General features: G+C 45.2%; 1 protein-coding gene across 2 annotated transcripts in view; it reads right to left on the reverse strand.

Moving 5' to 3' along the window:
- The window catches only part of GTPBP3 (GTP binding protein 3, mitochondrial), a 125,198-nt gene extending 119,234 nt beyond the window's left edge, over positions 1-5,964 (reverse strand). For both annotated transcript variants that reach the window (XM_044285581.1, XM_044285589.1), the window contains exon 1: positions 5,930-5,964. The gene's annotated coding sequence lies outside the window, so the exon portion shown is untranslated. The remainder of the gene's footprint in view (positions 1-5,929) is intronic.
- Positions 5,965-6,039: the final 75 nt, after the last annotated feature.

Here is a 6,039-nt window from a genome sequence, read left to right on the forward strand (position 1 = left end):
GTCCCCCACTCCCACCAGATTAGCCCCTCCATGTCCCCCACTCCCCCAGTGCCATCACATCAGCCCCTTCATGTCCCCCACTCAACCAGTGCCATCAGATTAGCCCCTCCATGTCCCTCACTCCCCCAGTGCCATTAGATCAGCCCCTCCATGTCCCCCAGTGCCATCAGATCAGCCCCTCCATGTCCCCCACTCCCCCAGCGCCATCAGATCAGCCCCTCCATGTGCCCAAGCACCATCAGATCAGCCCCTCCATGTGCCCCAGCACCATCAGATCAGCCCCTCCACGTGCCCCAGCACCATCAGATCGCCACCTCCATGTGCCCACTACTCCCCCAGTGCAATCAGATCAGCCTCTCCATGTCCCAAACTCCCCCAGTGCCATCAGATAAGCCCCTCCATGACCCCCACTACCATCTGCCCCCACGCCAACCATTGCCGGCTGTCCCCCTTCAGTGCCATGGCCCCACCACCAGTGAAATAAAATACTTACCTTTCCTGTAGGGGTACCGCTCCACAGCTCCTTCCTCTTCTTCTTTGCGTGCTGCACTGGATCCTGACGTCACAGAGCGTCGGGTCATAGTGCGTGCTTACGTACAATATGACCTGACAATGTGTCAGGGTCCACTGTAGCGTGGTACGGGCCAGCGGGTGACCACGGAGCGGTAAGCAATAGCAAGCGCTTCACTCCTGCTCCGTGGTAACATGACACAAACGAATCCTTGATGCAAAAAAAAATTTGCATCGAGGATTATTTTGTGTTGAATTACTCGATTCAATCAAGTAATCATTTCAGCCCTACCTGGAAGCACAAGCCACTCCCCTTAACCAAGCAGAGAAAAAAAAATGGGTTTAAATGGCAGTACACAACAGAGAAAAAAATGGGTTTAACCCGTAGAGGACCCGTGCCGTACATGTACAGCGCAGATGTCCGTGACTTAAGGACCATAGCCATATATGTATGGCGCTGTGATCGGGCGGGGTGTAGGAGATGCGCCCGATCCGCGGCAGGGGTCCGGCAGTCCCTGATAGCCGGACCCCTGCTGCACGCCCCGGCATTGGCGAAATCACCGATGCCGGCGCATTAACCCTTGATGTTCAGCAGTCAGCGCTGACCGCGGCACGTGCAATGTCCTTGCGGGGATCGGAGCTTCCATCTGGCAGAACCTGCGACATCTAGCCCCATGGATCTCACAGGCAAACAGGTTGTAAGTGTATTACAGTGTGTATACAGCCAATGCATCACAATACAGAAGTATTGTGATGCATTGTAAAGGGGATCAGACCCGCAAAAGTTGAAGTCCCAGAGTGGGACAAAAATGAAAGTGTAAAAAAAAATTTTTTACATATTAGGTATAGCTGCGTCCGTATCGGCCGGCACTATAAAAATATCACATGACCTAACCCCTCAAATGAACACCGTCAAAAAAATAAAAATAAAAACTGTGCTAAAAAAAAAAATTTTTTTGTCACCTTATATCACTAAAAATGCAACACCAAGCTATCAAAAAGGTGTATGCCTCCCAAATAGTACCAATCTAACTGTCACCTCATCAAAAATGATAACCTACCTAAGACAATCGTCCCCCAAAAAAATAATAATAATAATATTGCTCTCAGCTTATGGAGACACTAATGGCACCGGTGACACCCTTGAACAGAGTGCGGTTCCTCACTTTACTACAAGATATGGAGACCATAAAACATGATTTTTTTTTTTTTTCAAAAATGCTGTTATTGTGTAAAACTTAAGTATATAAAAAAAAGTATACATATTAGGTATTGCCGCATCCGTAACAACCTGCTCTATAAAAGATACTACATGACCTAACCCCTCAGTGAACACCGTAAAAAAAAAAAAGGGTAAAAATAAAGCCATTTACTGTAACCCTTACATCACAAAAAGTTTTATAGTAAGCGATCAAAAAGTCATATGCATCCCAAAATAGTATTAATCTAACCGTCACCTCATCCTGCAAAAAATGATACTCTACTTAACACAATCGCCAAAAAAAAAAAAAAAATGCCTTTAAGAATGTGGAGGCACAAAAAAAATATTTTTTTTTCTAAAATATTTGGTATTGTCGCGTCTGTAACAATCTGCTCTATAAAAATACTACATGATCTAACCTGTCAGATAAACGTTGTAAAAAACAAAAAATAAAAACGGTGCCAAACAGCTATTTTATGTTACCTTGCCTCACAAAAAGTGTAAGGGTACTTTCCCACTTGCGGCAGAGGATTCCGGCAGGAAGTTCCGTCGCCGAAACTGCCTGCCGGATCTGGCAATCCTAACGCAAATGGATGGCATTTGTGAGACGGATCCATCTGACAAATGCATTGAAATACCGGATCCGTCTCTCCGGTATCATCCGGAAAAACGGATCCAGTATTTATTTATGTTTTTGCATTTTTAAAGGTCTTCGCATGCGCAGACCGGATCCGTTTTGCTATAACACTTAATGCCAGATCCAGCACTAATACATTTAAACGGAAATTAGTGCCGGATCCGGTATTCCGGCAAGCGTTCAAGATTTTTGGCCGGTATTTTCTCAGGCCAAAAAACGTTTCATTCAGAATGCTTAGGATAAGGCTACATGCACACGACCGTTGTGTGTTTTGTGGTCCGCAAATTGTGGATCCACAAAACATGGATGGCGTCCGTGTGTGTTCCGCAATTTGTGGAACAGCACAGACAGCCATTGATATAACTGCCTATTCTTGTCCGTTTTGTGGACAAGAATAGGACAGGTTATATTTTTTTTGCAGACCATGGAACGGAGCAACGGATGCGGACAGCACACGGAGTGCTGTCCACATCTTTTGCAGCCCCATTGAAGTGAATGGGTCCGCATGCAAGCCACAAAAACTGCGGCTCGGATGCAGACCAAAACAACGGTCGCGTGCATGAGGCCTAAAACTGATCAGTTTTTTCCCGGTATTGAGCTCTGTGACGGAACTCTATGCCGGAAAAGAAAAACGCCAGTGTGAAAGTACCCTAATATAGAGCAACCAAAAATCATATGTACCCTAAAATAGTACCAACAAAACTGCCACCTTATCCCGTGATTTCTAAAATGGGGTCAATTTTTCGGAGTTTCTACTCTAGGGGTGCATCAGGGGGGCTTTAAATGTGACATGGTAGCTTAAAATTATCCCAGTGAAATCTGCTTTCCAAAAAGCATATGGCGTTCCTTTCCTTCTGCACCCTGCCGTGTGCCCGTACAGCAGTTTACAACCACATATGGGGTGTTTCTGTAAACTACAGAATTAGGCCAATAAATATTGAGTTTTGTTTGGCTGTTAACCATTCCTTTGTTACTGGACAAAAATGGATTAAAATGGAAAATCTGCCAAAAAAGGGAAATTCTGAAATTTCATCTCCATTTTCCGTTAATTCTTGTGGAACACCTAAAGGGTTAACAAAGTTTGTAAAATCAGTTTTGAATACCTTGAAGGGTATCGTTTCTAAAATGGGGTCATTTTTGGGTGGTTTCTATTATGTAAGGCTACTTTCACACTTGCGTTCAGAGCGGATCCGTCTGGGGTCTGCCCAGACGGATCCGCTCATATAATGCAGACGATGGGATCCGTTCAGAACGGATCCGTCTGCATTATATTGCAGAAAAATTTTTAAGTGTGAAAGTAGCTTCAGACGGATCCGTCCAGACTTTACATTGAAAGTCAATGGGGGACGGATCCGTTTGAAAATTGTGCCATATTGTGTCAAATTCAAACGGATCCGTCCCCATTGACTTACATTGTAAGTCTGGACGGATCCGTTTGCCTCCGCACGGCCAGGTGGACACCCGAACGCTGCAAGCAGCGTTCGGGTGTCCGCCTGTTGAGTGGAGGCCAAACGCTGCCAGACTGATGCATTCTGAGCGGATCCTAATCCACTCAGAATGCATTAGGGCAGTACGGATGCGTTTGGGGCCGCTTGTGAGAGCCTTCAAACGGAACTCACAAGCAGAGCCCCGAACGCAAGTGTGAAAGTAGCCTAAGCCTCACAAAGTGACTTCAGACCTGAACTGGTACTTAAAAAGTGGGTGTTGGAAATTTTCTGAAAAATTTCAAGATTTGCTTCTAAACTTTAAGGCTGGGTTCAGACCTGAGCGTTCGGGACGAAGCACTCATTATGCGCGATTGTATGCGCGTTTACAATCGCGGCTCCGGAACAAGCGAACGCCCATTGTCGCGCGTTCCCGCTGAAGTCTATGTACGGGAACGCGCGACAAGACGCCCCCAAAGAAGCTCCTGTACTTCTTGGGGCGTCGGGCGTTTTACAGCGCGATCGTACGCGCTGTAAAACGCTCAGGTGAGAAACATTCCCATAGGGAATCATTGGTTCTTGCCTGTTGAGCGTTTTACAGCGTGTAGGAACGCGCTGTAAAACGCTCAGGTCTGAACCCAGCCTTAAGCCTTTTAATGTCCCCAAAAAATAAAATGGCATTCACAAAATGTTCCAAACATGTAGTAGACATATGGGGAATGTAAAGTAATAACTATTTTTGGAGGTATTACTACCTATTATAAAAGTAGAGAAATTGAAATTTGTAAATTTGCTAATTTTTTTTGTAAATTTGGTACTTTTTTCTAAAGAAAAATACATTTTTTTGACTAAATTTTACCACTGTCATAAAGTACAACATGTGACGAGAAAACAATCTCAGAATGGCCTGGAAAAGTAAAAGTGTTTTAAAGTTATCACCACATAAAGTGACATGTCAGATTTTCAAAAAATGGCCTGGTCCTTAAAGGGAACCTGTCACCTGGATTTTGTGTATAGAACTGAGGACATCGGTTGCTAGATAGCCGCTAGCACATCCGCAATACCTAGTCCCCATAGCTCTTTGCGCTTTTATTGTGTCAAAAAAAAATAAAAAAATACATATATATTAACCTTAGATGAGTCCTGTCTCCTCCATGCTTGAGAGATGAGTCCAGCGTTCTCTGACTCTGAGACCAGCCAAGCCCACTGTGAAGGAGTCCACCACCTCCCTACATCCTGGATCTCCTCCTTGCTTCCCGACGTCACAAAGCTAGAGCGCCGTAATCTTGCGATGCGCGAGCTAGCACATGCTGATGCCAGCACAGAAAGACTATGCAGACATTGCGTATGCGCTAGCTCGCACATCACGAGATTATGGCGCTGTAGCTTTGTGACGTCGGGGAGCAAGGAGATTTGGAGTATGCGGAGCGGTGCTGGGCTCCGGAAACGTTACTAACAGCTCCTTGGGCTTTTTACTTGCTTCATTTACATATATATATATAAAATCTGTTATGCCCACCACCCGCCGCAAATTTCACGCTCAGTATGCTAATAATGAGCAATGGGGAGGAGACGCAGTCTTTCTCTGTGGACATCTCCTTCAGGGAGAAGAAAAATATATATTTTTTTCAAAGGTTTTATTATTTTTTCAGTATTGAAACATAAAAGAACCTACACACATGTGGTATATTTGTAAGCGACCCAGAGAACGAAGGGCCCGTAAGGGTCAGTTTTGCCGCATAGGGAACAGGTAGGGACAAAACCAGTAAAACGTGGCAGAATTCTGCCACCCCATTCGGAATGTTTTTTCTGGCTTCCCACTACACCGTAAAAAAAGGTATGGCTCTAGGAAGACAAAATGAAAGCGCAAAAACGAAACAATCTCCATTATCCAAGTGGTTAAAGGACATAACTAACAGATACAGGTCAAACACAATAGTGTCCTCTGAAACCTTCTCATTTTCATCAGCTTGACCTTGAATTAATAACAGAAGACATTTATCTGCATGTACTCTCTGCCATTCCTATCGGCAAGGCCACCCATTATCCCCAAATCTGCAGGCAACTGAATATGGCCGTGCCACCAGCCCTCATGGAGCTCTTTCCTACTACTAGCAAGAAGCACCACCATATATCTACAGAACGCGGGCACTGTACCTCTAATGTCACGTGGATCCTGCAGTCTGCAAATGCCAACCAAGGCTGCCAGCCAAGCGCTCATTGGTAAAGCAGCCCAAAACCCGCCCACTTCTCGGCTTTCCCCGCTA

Source organism: Bufo gargarizans, chromosome 1, assembly GCF_014858855.1.
Source record: "Bufo gargarizans isolate SCDJY-AF-19 chromosome 1, ASM1485885v1, whole genome shotgun sequence".
NCBI lineage: Eukaryota > Metazoa > Chordata > Amphibia > Anura > Bufonidae > Bufo > Bufo gargarizans.